Genomic DNA, 24,380 nt, shown 5'->3' on the forward strand with positions numbered 1-24,380 from the left:
TGAACTGCTCTACAGGAAAGCACCAAGCTACCTGCAAAAGCCTGGACCGGCAATATCCCGCCCCCAATTTTATCCCTCCAAAAAAACGCCAAAATCTTTGGTGGTGATTATGGCAGCAGCCCTCTCTGGGGAGCTCTGCCCAGGGGACCGGGTACTAGCTTATCACTTTCCTCTTTCGAAGAGTGGCCGTGGGGAGGGTGGGGGTAAAGAATTGCCTTTCCTGACATCTTCCTGGCCTGCCAGCTGTTGAGGGGTTTTGGTGCTGATGGAATCAACATCTCCCCCGCCTCTAGTTGTAAAAGGAGAGATAATTATAACCGAGGACCTAGAGGTAAGAACAGGCTCCAGGGATTTGTGGGAGGTGTTTCTGGAGCTGCCCCATGTTCCTTGTGATGTGTGGGGTGGTTATTGCTCCTGGCAGAACCCACATCTGCTCCCAGAGGAAGTATGGAAGGTTTTTTTTGTGCAGCCAGGATCAGGGGCCCAGCCATATGGGCCAGCAGCCTGTGTTCGCAGGCTGCCTAGGTCGGCCAGCTGTTTGGGTTTCGGTGTGCGGGTTGCCAGATATGGCTGCCTTCACTGCTGATGTTTGAAGTTCTGGAGTCAAGGGGAGATTCTGGTGGAGACAGGGCTCTTGTTTAACAAATGCTAAATTCCTTCCGTGAGAAGAGGACTCTAATGTTAATCGTTGTTAATCTGGTGACTGGTGGTTGGGGGGGGAGGTTGGGGGCTCTGTGGGGGAATTTAGGGCAGGCTGAGGGTTTGGGACTGGAGGTCTGGAATCCCCTCTGGGGGTGGGGAGATGTCTTGTGCTCGACAAAGGAACATTTTAATGAGAGCCTTAAATCAGTTCCACCAAACGTGCCTTGGTGTGGGACCTGTCCGTGTGCTGTAAACAATTTCAGTCAAGGCCGAGGCGCCTGCTGTCTTCTGGTGAAATCTGGGGACTCAAGCTACTCGGGCTGCATGACTTCAGGGGGCAATGATTTTTAAATAGACTACAGTAGATTTTTCCATCCCGTTGTTTGCATAATTAGCTGGGGTTGTAGTGAGACCCCGCCGTTAATAAGGTTGGAGTAAGGGACCAAGGGACCTAGACTGGCTAGGTTTGTGGATTAGACCATTTTGAAGTTTGGGTAATGATGCTGTTAATGGCTGAGTAACTTTCCAAACTTTGAGATCCCCCTTGCATTATATGGTAGGGGAGGAAGAGAGGCTTGATGTTTGAACCTGGGATTCTGAGCTCCAGCTGCAGCTCGGGTCAGTTGTATCTTATTCCCCAACCCCGCCCCCCCCCCCGCCCCCCAACCTTTCCTCCAGGCTCTTGTTTCTTTGGGGAAATAAAGTTGTCATGTTCTGAGTGAGGCTGTTCGGTAGACTCCTCGAGGCTCCGCAGCCTGTAATTCAGGTTTAGGAATTGCTTTTATCAGTGATGGGCTTTCCTGGATGTTGGGAAGTGCAGTGGGAGGGCGTGAGTAATTTCTGTGCACGGCTGAGTGGTGGAGCGAGCTCAGGCTGTGGAGATGAAGAGTTTGGCAGAATAGCAACTCCAGCTCTCACAGGCCCTGTGGCCAATTTCTTGACCTCACAGTTGGCCTCCTCTGTGTAGGGACTTACTTCCTGGAGTTATGCTGCGGATTAAATGTAATGAAATATATAAAGGACTCCTTTCTTGTTCTTCCTCTCCTGTGGTGTGTTTCCAACATGCCTTTGCATCTTTATAGTCGCCCCCAACAATAAATGTTTTTCACCTACTGGAACCCTCCATTCCAGCCCAGCTAGTCTCATTCCCGTTGCCTAAAACCCACGTGCTTCCTCAGACCCCTTTTCCCTCTCTGGCCAGTCCCCGGTCACAGACAGCCTCCCCATCTCTCTCTTGGCCAGCTTTACCTCCTCTTCTTCCCCCAAACTGTCCTCTCTCTCCTGATGGAAAGTGGATGCTTGAGAACTTTTGGACTCTTAGGGTGTCTTCCATATTTTTGCCCCAGTTGGGTTTTAATTTACTGAAGGGTCCCCCCTTTAGAATTCAGCACAATATCTGATTTTAAAAACTTTTTTATTCATTGGTTTTAGAGAGAGAAACATCGATTTGTTGTTCCACTTATTTATGCATTCATTGGTTGATTCTTGTATGTGCCCTGACCATGGACTGAACGCGCAACCTTGGCGTATCAGGACGATACTCTAACCAACTGAGCTGTTTGGTCAGGCCCAGTTTCTTATTTACAATGGATCTTTATTTAGCTAGGTTTATTAAAAAGGTCAGTGAACCTTTTGAGTATAGGGCAGAGTAATTGAGGGCAAAGGTACACAGCCCCTTTGCCTCGTAGGCACAGGGGGGTCTTTTGTGCCCTTTCCAGCCTCTCTGGGTTGGGGTGGCCTGTTTCTCTTTGTGCCTGCTCTGCCGTGACCCAACCAAGGGACAAGCTCTTCCTTCCCTGTTTCTGGGCTGTCTGTTCTTTGTGGTGCTTTCTGAGTTTTGATGTGGCTTCTGGCTTTTCCCAAGAGTTCCTGGGCATGGGCAACCACCTCTACATATGAAGCTGACCTGCCTGGAAAGGCCGCAGCTTAAAAACCATGAACCGGGCCTTGATTATCTATAACTTTGCCCCCCAAGATCAGGTCCAAAGACACGTGGCATCAGCATTCCCCGGGAGCATGAATCAATACCAAACTGTGTTTTAACGAGCTCCCCAGCTGACTGTACCCCAGGGTTCCAGAAGGTCCTGCTCTGGGTATCTCTCCTCATACAGAAACTCCTGTTGCCACAGGGCAAGGTAGGGGCCCTAGATTTTGCACAGTATTTAGAGACTTACCTCAAATAACTATTTCTTTTTTAAAAAACGATTTTATTTACTTTTAGAGAGAGGGGAAGGGAGGGAGACCGAGAGGGAGAGAAACAAGGATGTGTTAGAGATACATCGATTGGTTGCCTCTCACACGCCCCCCCACTGGGGACCGGCTGCAATCCAGGCCTGTACCGTGACTGGGAATCCAACCAGAGACCTTTCGGTTTCCAGGCCTGTGCTCAATCCACTGAGCCACACCATCCAGGGCTCACGTAACTTTTAGTTCACGTGCACACTCTTCGGTGTGATGTATTTTTAAAAAACCCCTCCCTTTGGCCCTGGCTGGTGTGGCTCAGTGGATTGAGTGCCAGCCCGCGAACCAAAGGGTCTCGGGTTTGATTCCCAGTCAGGGCCCATGCCTGGGTTGTGGGCCAGGTCCCCAGTAGGGGGCATGAGAGAGGCAACCTAATCCAAGTGTTTTTCACACATTGAGGTTTCTCTCCCTCCTCTTTTTCTCCCTCCTTTCCCCTCTCTCTAAAAATAAATAAATAAAACTCTTTTAGAAAACCCACCTCACTTGGGGTCAAATTTGAATTAGATTCTGCCAGGAAGCTTGACCATTGAATGTGTGTCTCTAGAAGGTTCGCAACGTGAATGGATGTTCTGTTCCTCTTGGAGCCTCAGCTCTTCTCAGAGGGGTGTGTGTCTCATTTTGTAGTGGAGAAACTGGGTCTGTGAGGCAGAAATTTGGTCAGCGGATGACTTTTCAGGAATATGTTTGGCTCCTGAAGGGAGGTGACGTCTTTGCTGGGCTTCGATAGCTGTCGTGTTGTTAGGCTCCAGAGTATTTCATATTTTGGAGTGAAGGGATTTGTGTGAGTTTGTGTTTAAGCCAGTTGCAGCTTCTGTGAGATTCATCTGGGATGGAGATTGGCCGGTTCAGACTCTTAATTTTTGAGCCAACAGCGTTTGGGGCCAGGGATTCAGCCTTCCGTGTTTTCCAAATGGAAGAAAGGGTCATTAAACAGGGTTGGATATCCTTGGCCTGTGTCCCTTGGCCCCCTTCTGCTCTGCTAGCCTCAGGAGCATGCCTCTCCGCTACTGTGCCCCTGGCACTACCCCTGGCAGAGCCACATGGCGGGTTACTACGGGCTCGGGGCCACGGCTGCTGGCGCAGGCTCCAGCCTTGTCCTCCAGTTGCCAGCATGCCTCTTTCCTCACTTCCTGCTCCGGCCCCCAACGCCTGCTCCTTTTCTTTGAGGTGGTGGAAGTTCTGCCATGGTGTCTCGGGGTTCTCTGAGTTCACCGCTGGGTGCACACTCAGCCCCCCGGCACTTTGGTGGAGCTGGCGCAAGGGCAGTGACTCTGTAGTACGTCGCTTTTTCCATCTCCTTTCTTCTCCCCGTGTAGACCGTTTCCCTCCCAGCAGCACGGGGCAGGGAGGGAGCTTTGCTGGAAGGGCAGACATACGCAGGCGCCTTTCCCCTCTTCCTGCTTGGTGTGGGTTCTCCTGGCTTTTGCGTCCCTGGGCGTATTAACACTGAGTGAATGCGCAGGTGAGTGGAGTGGAGTCTACCTGGGGTTCTGTAGATCCAAGCTCCTGCCCGAGGCTTTGACCCCTCCTGATGAACAGGCTGTGCGCTTGCTGTTTTAGGTGTGCGTACGTAAGTTCTGAAACCTGGGTCCTGGGTCGTGGGGTGGGGATTATGAGGCGCATGTTAAGGTGTAGATTTGTTATTTCTCAAAAATGTGGTCCAGACCATCCAGGAATATAGTGGCAGGCAGCTAACCATAGGGACTGGTTAAAATTTGGGTTGCCTGGGCCTTACCGCAGGCCCACCCATAAGAACCATAGGGGGAGAAACTAAAATGTATTTTAGTTTCTTATTTGTTAGAGTACATTATATTTTCTGAATAGCCAATCCAGTTACATAGTTTAATTCTCAAAAGGAACTGCATTTTGAAAGAGCTTCCCGGGAGATTCTTACCTCCACTCAAGTTTGAGAAGCACAGGGCGGCCCTAAGGAGAGTTTGGCAGTCTGAAGTGGGGGTGTGGTGGTGAGAAGGAGGTCAGTGTTCATGGGAAGGGGCTTCGGAGCCAGTCAGTTGAAAGTGTTGGAGGTTCTCTGGGCGACGCTGTCTCAGGTTGGATGGGAGGCAGGAAGGAGACAAGATGGAGAGATGCGAGTCGGATGAGGTATAAGGAAAGACACGATTTGGGAAAGTGCTGAGTAAGATAGAAGAACAGTCCAGAGTGTGAGGCAGTAAGTCCACGCCCGCAGGATAGTACCTACGGGCAGGGCTTCGGCGATTGGCTGTTGGCTGTGTCTGACAGCCTGGGCGGTTCTTTCCTATGGTCACAAATGTCACTGCATGAAAGAAGAGGAGAGGTGACATCTGCAGCCGTGTGACACCTGCTTTCCCGTGTTCTGGTCCTGGCTCAGGTGCGGCCTAGCCGCACAATTCTGAGCTCCTTCATTAAACCTTCCCAGCCTCAGTTTCCTCATCTGCAAAATGCAAATGATGCTGACCCCTGCCTTGCCCCCTGGTGCTCTGGGCTGTGGAGATGGTTGCTAACATGGGAAGCAGCCTCTCTGGCCAGCCCTGATGTCTTTCCCAGAGGCTGCCCTGAGCCTTTGTATCCCTTTTCTTCCCAGTCCTCAGACAGACTCTAGAAAGGGTTGCAGGGGCTCCCCAAGGTCGCTCTTGACTGGCAGCTTTAGAAATGGTTTCCTCATTCTAAGGCACAGATGTTCTAAGTGGGTCTCGGTATATGCTAACAGCAGCTCAGAAATGTGGGCACAGCCACTGCGCATTTCCTGGTGGGAATTCTTGCTCCCTCCATCCCAGCAGCAGCTTTCCCCCAGGGTGGTGGGTGCTGGCGCCCGGCCACCATCTCCCTGGCATGCTGACCTCCTTTCAGGGAGTGGGTCGCAAACGCTGCTTCTTGCAGCCCAGGCAGACTTTTACATTGCCTGAGGGAGGGGCTGCTGTCATCCCAGGATGGCTGCCGGGGCTTCCCCAGTCATTCAGTCTGTGTGACTTGTGGGGGCTTCTGTCAGCACCATGGGAGGTTCCGGAGGTGCTGTGTGGTCTCCCTATGGGTGGTTAAGGTGGTCAGAGTGGGCAGTAGCACACACTGACTCTCTTTTGTCCGCTTCTTGGGGTGGTGGGGCAGTGAGGAGAACGCTTGTCCTCTTTGGGGGCTGCTGAGGTGTCCCAGCAGCTAGCTCAAACAGTGCCTTTGTGTGAAGTAGAAATAGGCACCCTTGCTGCGAGTGAATGCAACCTGCACCAGGGCGCAGGGCTCTGGCTAGCGGGGCACCCACAGACAGTGTTTCGATTGACCCAGCGTTTTGAGCAGCGCACGACCCGGACGCGTGTGGCTGTCTCGTTGGAACGAGGGCCTTGTAGCCCATGGCTCTTTGCTTCCTGGTCTATGGGCCAAAATGATTTTGGTGACCTCTAATAATATATTGCAGGCCAACCCTTTTCACTGCTGTTCTGCCTCCTATGGTGGGGTGGGGTAGGGGTGCGGGGGGCACTCCTGCTCAGACAGAAGGAAGAAGCCTGGGTGGCTGGGGCCCGGGCTGCACCTGCTCCACAGTATGCGCCTGTGGCTGCTGAGGTCTCGGGATCCTCTCCCTGCCAGAGGGTTTTGCTGCCTTGCAGATGCAGGCTTTTAGCCTCTGTGATAATTGATAGAGATGGCTGGCTGAGTCTTCAGGGAAGAGGGGCCAGGCCGCCCAGTGTTGACTTCACACTTAATAAGGAGCTTCAGGCTTGTCTCTCCGCCAGGGCACACCAGGATCTCCCGTGGCCCCACTTAAAGTGGGTGGGCATTCCTGATTGACAGGAAGTCCTGTAGGAGAAGTGGTACCACTTGAGTCACAAAGATGGGGCCTCGGTCCTGATGGGCTCTTGTTCCGGGTCCCCTGGAGGTGTACATCCCTCTTAGCCTGAGGAGGCACTGAAGGAATACCAAGCCGGGAGTTGGGAGACATGGACCCTGCTTTCCCACATTGGCCCCAGTCTGCTCGTTGGGCAAGTCCTATCCGCTACTTGGGCTTCAGCTTGAGGACAGAAGACCTTGGAGGACCCTTTACTATGGTGACCTGTGAGACCGACCAGACTCAGTAATGCCATATACACCCTCTAGCTGTGTCTCTGCCACACCTACAGCCTCTCCTCCTTGCCCTTGGTTTTGGGGAGAGCATTTTATTCTGGAATCTCTAGTGCGTGGGCACAGATGTGTTTAGACTCGATCAACTGGAGCTGTGGCTGTAATTCCCTGGGTGCAAAGGGGAATGGAAAGGTTTGAGTGAATTTGGGGGAGATTTCAGGGGAAGGTCTTAAGAGAGAGAGAGGAAAAGAGTTCTTATCTGAGTAAGAGAAGACAGCAATACTTACCTGGTTAGTGCTCAGGTATTTGGGGGACTGGGCCTGGGTGGGGAACCTGTTTTTTCCGTTTGCACAGACGGGAGAACAGCCGAGGGGGGGGCCTTCAAGTTGAGAAGGAGGGGTTGGGTGTGCTCTGGGAGAGCCTGCTGTAGTAACCAACTTACTCTACCTGGCTTCGCAATGTACAGAGTGCTTTCACTCACACTGACATTTGATCCTATCAACAAGGGTGCACGGGTGGCAGAATGAGGGTGCTGGGTTTTTTTGCGGGGGAGGGGGGAGGGTAAGAGGCATTTGTCAGGTCAAGAAGCTGAGGCACAGGCTAAGATCCATTCAGGACTGCAGAGCCGATAATAGAGCTGATTCCTGTTCTCATACGTCCCTGTATGCATGTCCTCGCTAGGAGCTATGAAATGTCTCACGTGCATGTCTTGGAACTGGGAGGTCTTTGGGGAGTGGGCTTTGCAGAGGAGGTGACTCTGGGTGAGTTTAGGAACAGTCCTGCTAGAGTCACAGGGTGGAGTAACCTTTGTTCTTCCTACATAAGGAGTGTATCAGTAACATTTATCTTCTGCAAGAAGACAAAGGGCCACAGCCAATTTTTCTCTGTGTTTTAGTTACAAGACAGTCAGGTTGAGGTTTTCAATGGTCCATCCTGAGGCTTGAATACCTCTTAGCATCTTTAGAATTATGGCCAGACTGTATGTACTCTGGAAGTCCAGAACACTGTGCTCGAATCCCTAATATTTGAGCTTTTCTCTTGAACCCGTGGGTTCTTAGAATCTTCTGCCTGGTGCTTCTAGAAGGTCACGGGCGGTTACAGGCCCCAGCTTGCAGGTGTGCTGCCACATTCCAGACCAGTGTGCCTGCTGGGAGCTGTATACCGGGTGACGCTGTACTGGAGACCACATGGGTGCTGTGGAGCCGTCCCGGCTGTGGTTAACGGCTGGCCTGGTTTGCTGTCTCTCACTGCTTTTGTACGGGTAGATGTGCTTGTGTTTGGTGGTGAGGACCCTGGCACACTGTAGGGGTACGATGGATGCAGGTTTCCCCGTCATTTCTGACTTTGGAAGAAAAGGCTTTGACTTCTCAAAGGTTCCAGAAGAGGTTGGCAATGACCTCTGACATTCTGGGGCATGTAGGCTTTTTTGTGCCTGGTCTTTCTCCCTCTAGCAGAGCTGTTGACTGCTTTTGGCCATCCTGCCAAGTTTGCTCTTCTGCCCCTGAAGTTCTCAGGTTCCAGCACGGAAGGGTGCAAAGCGACACTTCGGTGTTCTGATTCTGTTTAGCTCATCTATTAAAAACCGCAAAGCTGAGCTGTTTCCTGGCTGGGAGAAGAGAGAGAGGGACCCCTTCAGGCCAGCAGGTGATGTGCTAGGGTGGCATCTGAGGTCCCAAGTTCATTTCCAGCTACCTGAAAAAGAAGACAAATCACAAAGAAAACAGTTGTCTTGCAGCCTTAGGGAAAAAAAGGAGGCGGGGCGGGGGCGGGAATGCTGTTGGTCTTGTAGCTCCGGCTACAAAGGGCAAATCATTCTTTCTGGTTGGTTACTTCAGCAGGTTAAACTAATTGTTAAACTGACTGATTTAAGATATGCCCAAATTGCCATCAGTTTTGCCACCTGTGATCTGGTCTCCTCCACCCCAGGGGTCCTGGCCTTTTTCGGGGAAGCTTCTAGGAGAGGGGGGAATCTCTGTCCACCCCCCCCCCCCACCTTTCTGAAAACTCCTTAACACAAGAGGCTTTTATTTAGTAAAAACGTGCCCACTGCCTTGATAAAATATCCTGAGTTGCTCGGTGCAGTGCATGTGGTGGGTAGACATCTGTCCCTTTATTTCTGTGCAAGAGGTCAGGCTGCTGACTCTTCACCTGTACTTGAAGGGCTTTCTGAAGATGGTCTGAGCGGTCCTGTGGAGCTGGCTGCTGTCTCTGGTAGCACTTTCAGGCGAGTCTCTACTTGAGCCTCCCCGTGAGACTCAGTCCCCCTGAAGCTGCCGCAGGAGACCCACAAAGGGGGCAGGAGAGCCTGGCCCAGCCTGCCCTGGGCTTGGGTGGCACCTCTCTCTGTCCCCTTCCCACCAGCTGCATCAAAGGAGCCTCCTCAGGGAGCAGGGAAATACCTCTCCCAATAGCCCCACCGGTGAGTAAACAGCCAGGGCCTCTTGCAGCTTTTGAAGCACGGGGCTTCAGGCCTGGAGGAATGCAGAACATTTCATTTTAGGGGTGGACTTAGGTTTCCACTGCTTTCGGTATTTGCAAATTTGAAACAAATGCCCTCATTTAGCAGCAGGCAGGCTGGGCAGTAAACGGGGGCTGTTGAAGGGCATTTATGGCAGTCACAGGTATTTGTGGGAAGAGGAACCCCAGCAGGTTCGGGAGAGGACAGAGGGTTTATGGTTAGGTGGGTCGTACAAAGACCCCAGCCAGGTCTCCGGTGGAGGGTGGTTATTAGGTGGGCTTTGTCATAAAAAGCATTGCTGCCTTCTGACCCCCAGGAAGTGTCTCCTCCTGTCAGACAAAGGGGTTTGTTGGGACGGTGTTTATCCCCCAGGGCCCATGCAAAGGGCCTTGTCCCTCTCGCTGGGCTGCCAAAGTATCAGATTTCCAATGAACCCTTCCTTCTCCCACTCCCGGGGCTTGAAAGGCTCGTTAAATGTGCTTTATATGTAACAAGTTGGCTGAGAGGTTCCCGCCTCACTTCACCAGGCCTGCGAGGAAGGAGCTAGGGAAACCTGTTTTCCTTTTGTTGTTCTTTCGGGAAGTAGGATCTGTAAAGGTGCAACCGCAAAAGACTCTGGTTTTAGGAATCAGCCAAGCGCCCGTTAGGAGCCTTTGATAGGACAGCTTACCCGCGGAGGGTCTGAGTCCTCATCACCCCCTCCCCTTACCCGTCAAGGGAACTCAGAAACCTGCTTATTTAGGAACGGAGTTCTGGCTTCACAGCTTGCTCCCTGAGAGACCTCGGTCCACTCCACCTCTCGGAGCCTCAGTTTCCTCTTCTGTGAGGTGGGGACACCACCACCAACCCTATTGGAGAGTGAGCGAGAATTCGGTGAGAGTGCGCTGTAGTTCACTCCCTCTGAAACAGTGATTTTCAAACAGAGTGCCACCAGAACTTCTAGACCCTGCGACCCCTGACTGAGTAGTCCGGGGCGCTGACCTCTTTTCCCTTAGAGCGTCCAATTAAAAACTGGTAACAGCCAACACAGCAATAGCCATGTGGCGTGAATGATTCAAAATAACACCTATCTTTTTAATCAGATCAACAAAAAGTAGAATACATTTTCTGGTGTGCTGCAGTTTTAGAGATTAGTTTCTGTGTGCCTTGAGATGAAAAGGCTTGAAAATCACGTCTCTGTAAGATGCTCCCCCTCCCCAGTTTCTTTGAAATCAGGTTGTGACATCAGTCATACAGAATGGTTCTTAGTGTAACTGGTACCGTTCTTTTTAGTGGAACGCAAATAACAGCACATCTTAAAATCAGCGACGTCTTTGAAATGCAGCGTCCGCGGAGGGCTTGGTCTGTCATTAGAGTGAACACTCAGTAAAAGATAACAATGTGATGTGGGTGATTTATTTACAGGCCTGTTTTTGTTTTCCGTCCCCCAGTAACTTTGAATAGAAACTGTGTTCCTTTTAGTCTGGCACATAAATAATAAATGATGCTTGAGGCATAAGGCATCATGGTGTGTGTGTGTGTGTGTGTGTGTGTGTGTGTGTTAGGTGGGGGTATGGCTGGGGGATTTTTAAGTCCTTAGAAGGCAAGAGATACCCAGAAAAGGGGGTAGATGTCCCTAAGAGGGTAAGAAGTCTGTTATGGAAAGAAAATTCCTCGCTGATGGTACGACCTCTGTTTAAAAAGGCTGGACTATTCCTCGGGGACACTGGAGACTCACTCCAAGAATGGATTGTCTGGTAGGCAAATTGAGACCAAGCCAGAAGAGAGTAATGAATAAGGATGCTGAGAAGCACCAAAGAGGAGGACACTGTGAACACCAGGCTCGCAGAGGGCGGAGACCGGAGTTGGGTAGGCAGGAGACACACAGGAGGTGGCAGGGTTTTCCTGCCCCCCCCCAGGCCGCGCAGTTGTGTGGGATTGGTCCCGGCCACGTGGAGACACCTGGTGCCGTCCATTCAGCTTTGTGCTGCCCGCCATTCAGCTTTGTGCTGCCCAAGCATTTGCTGCTGAATCGCACCTTTTCCTCTTCAGGACTCAAGTGGCCCAAATGGTGGGGAGTCTTCATTTGGTGGAGTTCTGGTTCAGGTGATGGTGGGCTGGGTGGGCTGTAGGGTTGGGTATTAGATGTGTGTATGAGTGAATGTCAAGAGCAAAGCTTTCCCCCCCTTTTTAAATGGACTTGTTTCAAACCTTCTAGATGTTTCTTAGCGTTAGGCACTATTCTGCCTTATCAGGGTTTCAGAATGCAGGATTCTTCCTGTGTTCTCAGGGGATTGTAGATGTGCCCCACTAGGAAAGGGGCTGACTAATGGATCACCTGGACGGCAAGAACTCAGGTCCACGGTTGAGGAGACCCATCTCTCCTGTGCATACCTTTGGCGGTGTTTTGAAAAAGAATAAGGTATTGTAGAAGATGGGCCTTGAACAGTTGGGAAGAATGCAGCTGAGGTGTTAAGATAATTCCAGTGCTTTTTTCCCTGAAAGCCTTTGATATACTGGTAAGGATATTTTTTATTTTTTTAATTTTTAAAAGATTTAATTTATTTTTTTAGTGAGGGGAAGGGAGAAAGAGAGGGAGAGCAATGTCAGTATGTGGTTGCCTCTTGAGCACACCCCCTTCCCACCCCCACCCCTCCCCCCTCCCCCCACCCGCTGCGGGAACCTGGCCCACAACCCAGGCCTGTGCCCTACTGGGAATCGAACCGGCAACCGTCAGGTTCACAGGCCGGTGTTAAGGGCTCTCCAAGGTCAATTTTTAAAAAAGAAAAGAAAACTTTATTGTTAAAAAATGACCTGCCCTGGCTGGGTGGCTCAGTGGATTCAGCACTGGCCTATGAACGAGAGGGTCGCTGGTTCGATTCCCAGTCAGGGCATGTGCCTGGGTTGCAGGCCAGGTCCCCAGTAGGGGGCGTGTGAGGAGCAACCACACATTGATGTTTCCCTATCTCTTTTTCCCTCCCTTTCCTTCTGTCTAAAAATAAATAAAATCTTAAAAAAAAAATTAATCTTGGAGAGAGAGAGAGAAACATTGATTTGTTGTTCCATTAATGTATCCATTCATTGGTTGCTTCTTGTATGTGCCCTGACCGGGGTGACACTCCAGTCAACTGAGGTATAAGGCCAGGCAGTAAGGGCATTAAAAAAGAAAAAGACTATTTAGTTTTTAGAGGGGGGAAGGGCAGGAGAAAAAGAGGGAGGGAAACATCGATTGGTTGGTTGCATGCCCTGACCGGGAATTGATGCGGGATGACACCCAACCAGCTGAGCCACACCACATCGGTCAGGGCCGTGAGGGCACTTTTGACAACATAAAGCTTATTTTTGAAATTTGTGAAATTCAGTATGAAATTATCTTCCGAGGAACCTGCCCATCCCATTGATCTGTCTTGCGAAGGCTGAAAGAGGCATTGGTTCTTTCCAAACCAGGTCAACACACACTCTAAAGCAGGAATCCCCAAAGTCAGAGTCCAGGGCCTGTGATGGTCCGGGCCTGCCAGGACCCGGGCCGCACAGCAGGAGGTGAGCTTGAACGTAATGCGCTGGAATCATCCTCAACCCACCCCCCACCAAGTCCGTGGAAAGCGAAACCTGTCCCTGGTGCCAGAAAGGTTGGGGCCCACTGCTTTTGAGCCCCTCTTATGTCTCAGGAACCCAGAGTGACATACATGGGCCCTCAGTTGTTGTCAGGTTAGCCAGTTGCCTAGTTCGGGTCGCAGCCTCCTGATTCCTTGTGTCCATCCGTGACCAGAAACGCCTAGAGAGGACTTGCAGGGACCTCCACGGGTCCCCCCCTGCCAGCTGCTGGCCTTGGGGTGACGGCTGTGGCAGCTGAGTTAACAGCTGCCTGTTCTGGGCCAGGCCGCGGCCTCCAGCCCTGGGGAGAGGTGTTGATCGGGCTCACGGAGACAAATCCCCCCTGAGCCCAATCCCCCCTGAGCCCTCGGTTGGAAGTAAATTTGTTAAAAGTTGCTCTTAGACTCCTGACAAATTGCTCTCAGTTTTTGCTGCCAAAAGAGAACTCTGAAAACAGGGTGTAAATTGGGTTATTTACACCGTCTCTGTTTTTGTTGCTCTCACGAAGTTGGGGAAGGAGGGCGCTGGTCCAAGGGAGCTTTTAAGGTTCTGGGTGCTCAGCTCCTCAGGTACCTGGCTGGCGTCGGGTGAAGAGGTGGTGGGGGTTGGCGCGTTGGGGTGAGGTGCCCTGAATGCTGGTTGTGTGGTGACCGGACAGGCCTTTGAGGTGCCTGGGACCAGCCCCTTTCATTAGATCAAAGAAATAACCTTTTGTTTTCCCTCTCACACTTTCCTCTGCCCTGGAGCCAGAGTCATAAAGAGCCGGCGTTGTGAGGGTGTGCATCTGGTGGCTGGGGTGGGGGGTGGGTGGGGGCGGGGGTCTGCCCTGGTGCCCAGCACTTACTGCATGCACTCAGCTTCTGCTGTCCAGGGGTCTGCCAGGGCTAGTCTGGGCACCTCTGCGCTGCTGGGCCACCCGCCCAGTAGGGCCCTTCCTGAGTTGGGCTGTACAAGCTGGTGAAACGAGCTGCACAAAGACGGATTTCACTCTAGGCTAAGTGTTTTGTTGCTGAATCATTTGCATTCATTAAAAGTAGTGGAGGGTGAGTGATATTTAAGGCAACAAGCCGGGTTTGCTGGAGGCCGCTGCTTTAGAACCTCATTAAGAATTCTCGGGGCTGGGGAGAGAGGATGGGGGCAGCTCATTCAGAGCTTGCTTAACTTCTGACTGCCTTGGGCATAGGCCAGCTACTAAAATATGAAAAATGTTTGCCCAGCAGCCCCCAGAGCTTGGCCAGACTGCCCTGGCCAAAGAAAACACACACTTACAATTCATTATTTAGCCTCCTCCTGTGTGCTCGCTCCTGTCTCTTCCTCCCCTGGGACCTCGCTCAGTTGGGGGGAGGGGCAGAAAAGCCCTTCATATTGTAAAAGGGAGTTTGGCCTAAAGTGCCGTCTGCATTCACACCCCCACCACCCACCACCTCTCTTCCCGGGTTATTTCACGGGATACTTGCTGATAGACTTTAGGGTGTTTCTGAGGGTTTGCGATTTTAAACAGAGCCACCACAAACATCTTTGTACCTGGCTCTGTCCTTGGATATATCTGTCGGGTACATTCCCAGAAGTGGAGCTGCTCTGTCAAAGGATATCAATGTGTCAAAACTGTGTACAAAATGTTATGTTTATGTCCTAATTTTTCTGGGAGTTTCTAGCTTTCACCCAATTTCTAAGTCACTGCTGCACAGTGGGCCTGTGAAAAATCACGTGGGATAATGTGTGAAAACTGGTAAGCGTCGTTCACAGGTGGGGCATTGCATGAGGGACCAGAGAATTTGTCATCAGCATACACCGTGGTTGCTCCATGTAACTCGGGTGTGTGGTAGCCCGGTGCCTGCCAAGGGTCTTACTCCGTGATCTCTGAGGCACGCATCTTCTCCTTCCACACCATGGAGGTCTGCGTTACCTGCTCCTTTTCGTTTTCCATTCTCTCAGATGTGTTCTGTTTGTTGCCGACCCCTGCCCCCCAACTCGATGATGAGCTTGGTGGCAGGAGGTGGGGGGGTTCTCTTTGCCCATAACCCCATCCCAGTTGCTCAGTGGGAAGTTCTTGGATTCCTGAGACCAGGATTCCAGTCCTGGAAGCAGTTTCACTTTCCCGAACTCCGTTTATTCATGAAAGTGGTAATGATAAAGATGGAGATGGTAATGTCCGCCTCACATGGCTGCGGTGATGGTCTAGTAACCGAGTGAGACTTGAGCCGGGGTTGGCGTCGGTGTCGCCATGATTAGTGTATGGTCACCCTCATTGACGTGTACTGGGGAACCCTGAAGGCACAGCTAGATGTGCATTTGTTACTGTCCCTTGATTGCTCTTTTATCTGTTCCCTCCCCTTGTATCCCATTGTTCTGGCTTCCTTCAGGTCTAGTCATTTCTCTCTTGGAATACTGCTGGAAAAAAGAAGTGAATTTTTGAAGGCATCTTTTTTTCCTCCCCTTCAAAAATGTCAACGAGACATGTACTTTATGAAATCTGAGATTTAAAAGAAAATCACACGAGAAACAACACACTGACATGCAGAGGAAGCTGACTCAGAGGGGGAAGGAATGGAAAGGGGACTGGCTGAGGAAAAGAGCGAGGATTCGGAAACAAAAAATGCAATAGCAGAGTTAAGTTTCCAGTGTAGCCTCTAAAGGGCCCAATCAGCACTGCAGTTAACCCAGTCACTGTCAAGCAGTTGCGGAACTCTCGGAATCCGGGAGAAATGGAGTGGGGTGAAAGTGATTTTAAAAACATGGTCATTAGAGAACTAGATTCAAGATTTTTAAAAGTAACAAAGGGTATCTTAAAAGGCGATGAAAACAAATGAAACACAATGCGTACAACAGAGGAAGGAGCACCGTAGTATTAAAACATAAAATAAATAAAATAAAACCGTTGCGATTTTAAATTTCAGTGGAAGTCTCCCACTGAGTTAAGGTTAAGATGGAGTAAAAAGAAGTTGCACCCTCTTTACATGAGACGAACCTAAAATAGCCGCAGAGTTGCTTTATGGTTCTTAGTCTGACCCGATTTCTTTCACTTATTATTTAGCAAGTAATATAAGATGATTTAATTCTGAATACAGCTTTGAAACGAATACATTTGAAATGAAAGATACGGAAGAAGCAATTGAGAAGGTGCAAGAATAAAATAATCGTATACCCCACTTTCATTAAAAACTTAAAATGAAAAAACCACAAAAACTCTGGCAAGTCCAATCAGGAAAAAGAGAGATAAAGGTCAGTAAGCAAAACAAGAAAAGAAAAAGAGGATTTAGCTTCATTTTACGCTTCACTACGACTTCATGAGTATGTACTAGGTACCTGTTAGATACTGGGGAGATGGAGCAGCAAGTGGGATGGCACCCCCTCTTCAACAGGGCTCAGGAAAATGGGTTACACTCGTGATCATTGCGATAGAAAGACTTTTTAAGTTATCAGGGGTTATTATGTTCAATGCTATGCTAAGAAATCTATGCTGGGAAAATATAAATTACTGAAATTCAGGAGTCATAAGATTGACTGAATGGATCAGTAACTATTAAAAACAATTGCAAGATAGTTTATTGTCTTTTTTTAAAATACCGAAGTTGTTGCCCTGGCTGGTGTGGCTCACTGGATTGAGTGCCCGCCTGTGAACTAAGAGGTCACCGGTTTGATTCCCTGTGAGGGCACACGCTTGGGTTGCAGGCCGGGTCCCCAGTAGGGGGTGTGCAAAAGGCAACCACACATTGATGTTTCCCTCTCTCCCTCCCTCCCTCCCTTCCCCTGTCTCTAAATGTAAATAAATCTTAAAAAAAAACCCACCACCACCAAACTTCTATCAGGGCTTTGAGGGGAAATTTCAAAAAATGTTGAGAAAATAGAGTCTTGCAATGCTTTATGGAGCATTCTAGACTGTCGCAGAGCTAAGGAACAGGGCGGCCACCCCATATGTCACAGATTTGATACACAGATTTGGTATAACCTTGCTCCCAAATGCTGGCTGACGGTGCAGAAAAGAAAGATGCGCTTCTTAGAAATACTGTGTAAAATTCTAATATAAAATATTGGTACATTAGCCCTGGCTGGTGTGGCTCAGTGGACTGAGTGCCGGGCTATGAACTGAAAGGTCACCGGTTTGATTCCCAGCCAGGGCACATGGTTGGGTTGTGGGCCAGGTCCCCAGTTGGGGGCGTGCAAGAGGCAACTGCTCAATGTATCTCTCGCACATAGATATTTCTCTCCCTCTCTTCTCCGTCCCTTCTTTTCTCTCTAAAAATAAATAAATAAAATCTTAAAAACTATGCTGGTAAGTTATCTCTAATACTCTCTTAAAGATAGTGTACTGTAAACAAAGGATTTATTTTTAAAATGCATGGATGGTTTAATATCATGAATGATCAAAATAATTCGGAGGAGTCTCCCAGTTATTTCAGTACAGTCAAATAATGACATTAGATACAAATTAACATCTCGATGTTTACATTTTTAAAATATATTTTATTCATTATGCTATTATACTTATCCTGACTTTTCCCCTTTGCCTCCCTCTGCCCAGTAGCCCCCATTCCCTTCAACAATCCCCCCTTTAGTTCATGTCCATGGGTCATACGTATAAGTTCTTTGGCTTCTCCATTTCCTGTACTATTCTTGACATCCCCTGTCTGTTTTGTATCTACCAATTCATACTTATTAATCCCTGAAACTTTCCCCTCATTCTTCCCCCTCCCCCTCCTAACTGGTAACCATCCATATAATCTCCATATCTATGATTATGTTTCTATGCTACTTGTATGCTTAGTTTGTTTTTTAGATTCAACTGTTGGTAGTTGTGAATTTATTGCCATTATAATGTTCATAGTTTTGATCTTTTTCTTAAATAGATCCCTTTAACATTTCATATAATAACGGCTTGGTGATGATGAACTCCTTCAGCTTTACCTTGTCTGGGAAGCACTTTATCTGCCCTTCCATTCTAAATGAAAGCTTTGCTGGATACAGTAATGTTGGATGTAGGTCTCTGCCTTTCATCACTTTGAATACTTCTCACCAGTCCCTATTAGGCTGCAAGGTTTCTTTTGAGAGATCAGCTGATAGTCTTATGGGAACTCCTTTGTAGGTAACTGTCTGCTTTTCTCTTGCTGCTTTTAAGATTCTCTCTTTATCTTTAACCTTTGGCATTTATCATTTGACAGTTATGATGTGTCTTGGTGTGGTCCTCTTTGGGTCTATCTTATTTGGGACTTTGTGCTTCCTGGACTTGTATGTCTGTTTCCTTCACCAAATTAGGGAAGTTTTCTTTCATTATTTTTTCAAATAAGTTTTCAATTTCTTGCTCTTTCTCTTCTCCTTCCAGACCCAAATGTTGGTATATTTGAAGTTGTCCCAGAGGCTCCTTGGCCTGTCTATGTTTTTTGATTCTTTTTTCTTCTTGCTGTTCTGATAGCATTTTTATTCTTCTTCGTGTTTCAAATCATTGATTTGATTATCGGCTTCATCCCCTCCACTGTTGATTCCCTGTAAATTTTTCTTTATTTCACTCAGTGTAAACTTCATTTCTGCCTGGGTCTTTTTTACGCTACTGAAGTACCCAATGAGTTCCTCGAGCATCCTTATAACCAGTGTTTTTGAAGTCTGCATCTGATAGATTGCTTATCTCCATTTCGTTCAGTTTTTTTCTGGAGTTTTGTTCTGTTCTTTCATTTGGCCCTGTTTCTTTGTCTGCTCATTTTGGCAGCCTCCCAGTGTTTGTTTCTATGTATTAGGTAGAGCTGCTCTGACTCTCTGTCTTAGTAGCATGGCCGGCCTAATGTAGAAAAGCACACCGATAAGTTGGATGGGGTGGAACCTTAGGTAATTGCCTGGGCAGGGCAATGTGTGTGAACCAGGTTGATGGAGTCTCAGATATGGGGTTGCTGCTCTGTGGGCCTGTGTCGGGGAGGGCTCAGAAATTAATCAGTGGCCCCTGCCTGGCCTTTGGAGTTTTGTCTGGGAGGAAGCTGTCCCCCAACACTGGCCCCGGTGTCAGACGCTTCCGTTTCTCCCATACCACTGGTGCCCTTCAAGTTGCTTCCCGGGTGCTGGAGCCCAGAGGGAGTGAGTCTAGGTAAGTCTAAGTTCACTGTGGACCTTTTAAGAAGGAGACACCTGAGAATCCTGTAGTTGCTTCCACTCCCCCAATCCCTACTAGTTTCACAGCCAGAAGTTATGGGGACTTACCTTCCTGGCACTGGAACCCTGGGCTGAGTGGTGTGCTGTGGGGCTGGGATCCCTCACTCCTGGGTATCCCTCTTGATTTTTATCCATCACATGTAGGTGTGGGACCCCCTGTTCTGTGTCTCCTACCTATCTGAATGCATGTGACTTGTTTAATTCCTTGGTTGCCAGACTTCCATGCAGTTCCATTTTCGGACAATTCTGGGTGATAGTTGTTTTGTAGTTTAGTTGTGATTTTTTCCTAAGGTTGTGGTAAGAGGTGAGCCACGTTTACCTACGCCTGCATCTTGAATGGAAACCTTAATTTTTTTTAAAAATCTCAAACCACAGCTAATATTATACTTAAAATAAAATTATGCTGTTCTCATTAAAATAACAAAGTCACTATTATTTAACTAACATTCTAGAAACTGTAGCTGAAATAATTCTATAGGAAACAAAAGTCAAAATACAGTTTCTGTTCTTTGCTGATGGCATCTTTTGTTTTACATGTGAAGCCCAAGTATCAACGGAAAACACTGGAATCACTAAGACCCTGGAGTCATTTGGCCAAATCCAAAAGTGCACACAACCCAGAAGGATTAATAACTATCAGCAATTAACCTTTTAGAAAATACAATGGAAACATTTATCCCTTTCACAAAATCAACAAAACCCCGTAAAACACTGGAAACTGTATGTTGAAGGATGCAGTAAATGTCACCCTTGTCTGCTCTGAATTGGAAACCAGTGGAGGCGGAGAGGAAAGAAAAACGCCGGACCCAGGAATTGGGTAGACGGAGATCAGTGTATCACCTCTGTTATTGATAAAGGCTAGGTTGAGGAACACAATTGTTCCTGAAGAGGATGAGCTGGTCCGATTCATCCCTGTATGTGTATGTAGGCTGCCTCTATAAAATGTTCTCTCTGTGCCCTAAGTAGGCGGGGGAGGAAGGGTCAGAGCCAGACATACCCAGTCACACATCACCCTTTCTGGGGCTTGTGGGAGGGGGTGGAGGGGGGCTCCAATGATACTTCCTCTGCTGGAATGGGGAGGAGTTAGTTATTTCTTCTTAAAACTTCCTTGGCTCTCTGAACTCCAGGGGCTTAACCACTGAAGACCCTGGACACCTGGGGGTGGGGCTCTTCCTCTGCTGCCACCTTCACTGATCACGCTGCTCCTTTGTAGATGCTTCCAGGACAGCTGGAGAACGGAGGAGATTTTTCCCGAGAAGGCTCTCAAATGAATCATACAGCACAGTATTTAAATTAATTTCAGGGGGATCCTGCACCCAAGGGTGAACATTTTCTTCCTATCTCTTGCCCAGCCCAAATCACATGCAGGCACATTTTCTCGTGAGAAGTTAAATAACAGTTGCGGTCAGGAACCCTCACTGCCCCGTTCTGCCGTATTCCAGCACTTGGAACAATGCCGGGCACATAGAAGGCCTTCAGCAGCTTGATGACCATTCTCGGGGGGAACATGCAACATGTAATCCAGAAAAGGCCTTATCTTCCTGATTACAAATCAATAAAAGGTTAACAATAAAAAGTAAACAGGGAAAATATTGGTAAGGAAGTTGAATAGCAAATGGACAACAAAGAGTTCAGCTAACCAGTAAAAACGTGAAAGGCTGCTTTATCTTGTTAAAGGACAAACTAAGTGTCTCAAATTGCACATTAAAGCAAAGTACTATTTTATGTCTTTCAGATTAATAAAGGGTAGTAAGTATCAGTGTTGGTAAGGAAGCATAAATTGGCATATCCGTTTTAAAGAGCAGTTTGTCATTTTTCAAAAACTTGAAGCCGTATTCTCTTTGGTCCAGGGGGGATTCTGTTTCTAGGAAGTCACCCTACAGAAACGCTCTCATTACCAATGTGCACGAGTTCCTATACGGAGAGGGTCCACTGGAGCATTGTTTGAAACGGCAACGTATTTAAAACCATTTGCATGTCCATTAGGGTGTTTTACAAGTAGTTACGGGTCACTCATACAGTGGAATGGCAGTTGAAATGAATGTGCCAGAATCATGTGAACAGATATGGAAGGATATCTGCGGTTAACTGTAGAAAAAAAACTAAGTTGCAGAATAGCAGGTTTTACGGGTTGAACAGTGACCCCCCAAAGGGAATGTTAAAGCCCTAAGTCTGGTACCCGTGGATTTGGTCTTATTTGGAAATAGAGTTGTTGAGAGAAGTCATTAAGGTGGACTTTAATCGTATATGATGGGCGGGTGGTGTGTTTACAAAAAGAGACACAGGCGTGCACAGCGGGAAGATGGCCAAGTGAGGATGGAGTGGGAGCATCTGCAAGCCAAGGAACACCAGGGATTGCCGGCAGCCACCAGAGTGGAGAAGAGAGGCCTGGAACAGACTTCCTCAGAGCCTCCACAAGGAGCCACGCTTGCTGACACCTTGGTTTCCAGCTTCTGGCTTCCAGAACTGTGAGAGAATAAACTTATGTTGCTTAAATCCCACCCGGTTACGGCGATTTGTTACAGCAGCTCCGGGAGACTCAGAGAGCAGGTGTGGCATTGTCCTGTGGTAGTGCCTTCTGTGAGCGTGCCTGCTGCACGGTGCATGACAAAAGAGCCTCTAGGTCTATTTTCTACCTGACAGTGGCCTTCTGGGACACACGGACTCACTCTGGTGGTAATTTTTTTTGGTCAGGGGACAGGTCAGCCTGAGCAGGGTAAATCTGTATCCCGCTCCTTTGGCTCCTCCACCAGCCAGTGTTCCTGGGGCCTCTTGCTGTGCCCCGTCATCATGCCTTACGCTCCGAGCACCCTGAATTACCCGGCACTCTCTGACCATACTTCGTGCGTCTGTCTTGTTCTCCTTGGAAGCCCCATTCCGTCTTAAACCCTTGTTTTGAAAAGCCTTCTTCCAGAGTAAAGCCTTCTCCCTTTACGCTGAGTCAGGAGCTCATCGGGTGCACTCACCAGCTCTCTGAGTTATCGATAACGTGGAAAAGCCCAGTGACCGTGACAGCTCTCCCCTGGAGACAGATGCCCTGAGGTTTGGTTCTCGCATTTGTCACTTACTAGCTCTGTGACCCTGAGCAAGTGGCTTCACCTCTCTGTGCCTCAGTTTCCTCATCTGCATACTGGGGATCATGGTACCTACTTAATCACTGGGTGATTATGTGCATTAACAAGCTAATAGGGTTAAAAGCTCTTGGAATAGTGCCCAGCACAGAAGCGGTCTGTAAGTGTTAACCATTATTGTAATTATGTTTGTTTATCGGACTCCCCCACTAAACTGAGATACTTAAAGCTAGTAATTGTGTGTTTTTCTCTCTCCATCCCCAGTGCCTTGCAGAGTCCTTGGTAGCAGTAGGCTCTAAATAAATGTTTGTGGAATTAATAATGGTAATTAACGTAATTGCCTATGAGGATCCCATATTAGACTTTGACCCCCTGCTGGTCCCACATCGTGCAGGGGTAATGGGGCCAAATACCTGGCTCAGTAAAACCCCTGCAGACCAGCTGCTGTTTCCTGAGCACCTGCAGCAGAGGGGGCGGAGGAGAGCCAGACCAGCCCCGTCCTCGGGGAGCTTGGAATCTAGTCGGCAAGGCAGGTTGTGAGCACAGGAAAGTTCAACAATACTGGGTGTCAGTAACCGTTTCTGGGAGCAAGAGAAGACGCAGTATGTGCATTCACAGTTGTTTTTGTTGTGGCACATCGTTACCCCTCCCTTGCTTTCCAAATTTGTTCTGCAGAGCTGCTTAAACTTTTTAACAATGAAACTTAGATCTAGAGACTTCATGAGGTTCGGAGGGGATTTTTTTTCCATGTGAACATCAGGAGACGCAACATCTGGTTCTCTTGGGAATTGGCAGCCGTCAACAGCCATTGCTAGGTCCATTATTTCGTTAGGGGTTGTAAAATGGTAGTATTCTGTTTATCCACAGGAGACTTCTAGAAAGACAAGCCTCCCTTCAGAAACTGTTCGGTTATACCGGTTGTCATGAGGTATAGCTTTGCAAGAAAGGGAAAAAAATGCTTCATTCTTTACCAGTTTTTAAAATAATAAGTTGGGCCCTGGCTGGTGTGGCTCAGTGGAGTGTGCGCTGGCCTGAGAACCAGGGGGATGCTGGTTCGATTCCCAGTCAGGGCACATGCCTGGGTTGCAGGCCAGGTCCCTAGTGGGGGGGGGGGTGCGTGAGAGGCAATCATACATTGATGTTTCTCTCCCTCTCTTTCTCCCTCCCTTCCCCTCTCTAAAAAAATAAAGTATAAAATAATGAGTTGGTTTTCTGGCATCTTTCAAAGGTGACCAATGGAAAGCTTTGGGCTTTTTTTTTTTTTTTAACATTATTATGAGCTCAGGGATTTTAAACTTATTTGATGTGCTTAAGTCAGTGTGGTTGTTATCTTTATGGTTGCTTAAATGGCCCAGTCTGTTGTCCATGGGACCCCCTTCAAGCTGACCCTGAACCTTTGACGGGACCCCGCTAGTCTTTGCTTGTTTCCTTGCACATTTCCTGCCGCAGACTTGGAATCCGGCCCTTCTCCAAGGAGGAAGGGCATGGGGTTTTTTTAGGATATTGGTACAGTTTTACCAAACCACTTTCCAGAAGGGAGTTATTGGCATTTATACTCCATTAGCAAAGCACGAGGACCATTTTTTCCGTAGACATGCCAGTGTTGAGTGTTATTTTTAAATTCTTGGCATTCGTCTGGTGGGCAGAATAATTTGTTCTAATTTGCATTTCTTGTGTTGCTCATGTATTGGAACATTTTCTTATATTTATTAATCATTTACATTTGTTTTGAGAGCTCTTCATGTTGTTTTGCTCATGTTACTATTGGAATTTAGAAGTTATGATTGGTTTGTAACTATATATCAAGGCCAGCGACCCCACTTCTGTCAATTGCTGGAAATAATTTTCCTAATTTGTCGTTCGCCGTTGAGAGTTGCTTACGACTTCTATTTTATGTAGTCAGGTGTTTTCCTTTACAAAGCCAGAACTTCCCGGTGCTCTCCCACTGGGGCCTTGTGAGACCAGAAAGCTGAAGTTCCGTGGTTGTTCCAGACACGAGCGGGTACGTAAACGCCCGCTGTGCCCTCCTCACCTCTCCACGGCTGTGCTCCTCGAGGCCAGAAGCCTGCTCTGTACGGAAATGGTTTGGATCCCTTATCACCCAGACAGACAGACTCGCTTTGATTTTTTTTTTTTTTTTGCCTTTTTCAGTTATTTTTTTAAATTGAATTCATTGGGGTGACATTGGTTAATAAAATTATATAGGCTTCAGTTGTACAATTCTGTATCAC

The 24,380-nt window shown here is 48.4% G+C and overlaps 1 protein-coding gene across 1 annotated transcript in view; it reads left to right on the forward strand.

Annotated features, from left to right (window-relative positions):
• PTK7 (protein tyrosine kinase 7 (inactive)) overlaps positions 1–24,380 on the forward strand; it is a 60,584-nt gene that overhangs the window by 1,220 nt on the left and 34,984 nt on the right. The gene's annotated exons all lie outside the window — the stretch shown is intronic.

The sequence above is a fragment of the Desmodus rotundus genome, chromosome 11, assembly GCF_022682495.2.
Source record: "Desmodus rotundus isolate HL8 chromosome 11, HLdesRot8A.1, whole genome shotgun sequence".
Taxonomy (NCBI): domain Eukaryota; kingdom Metazoa; phylum Chordata; class Mammalia; order Chiroptera; family Phyllostomidae; genus Desmodus; species Desmodus rotundus.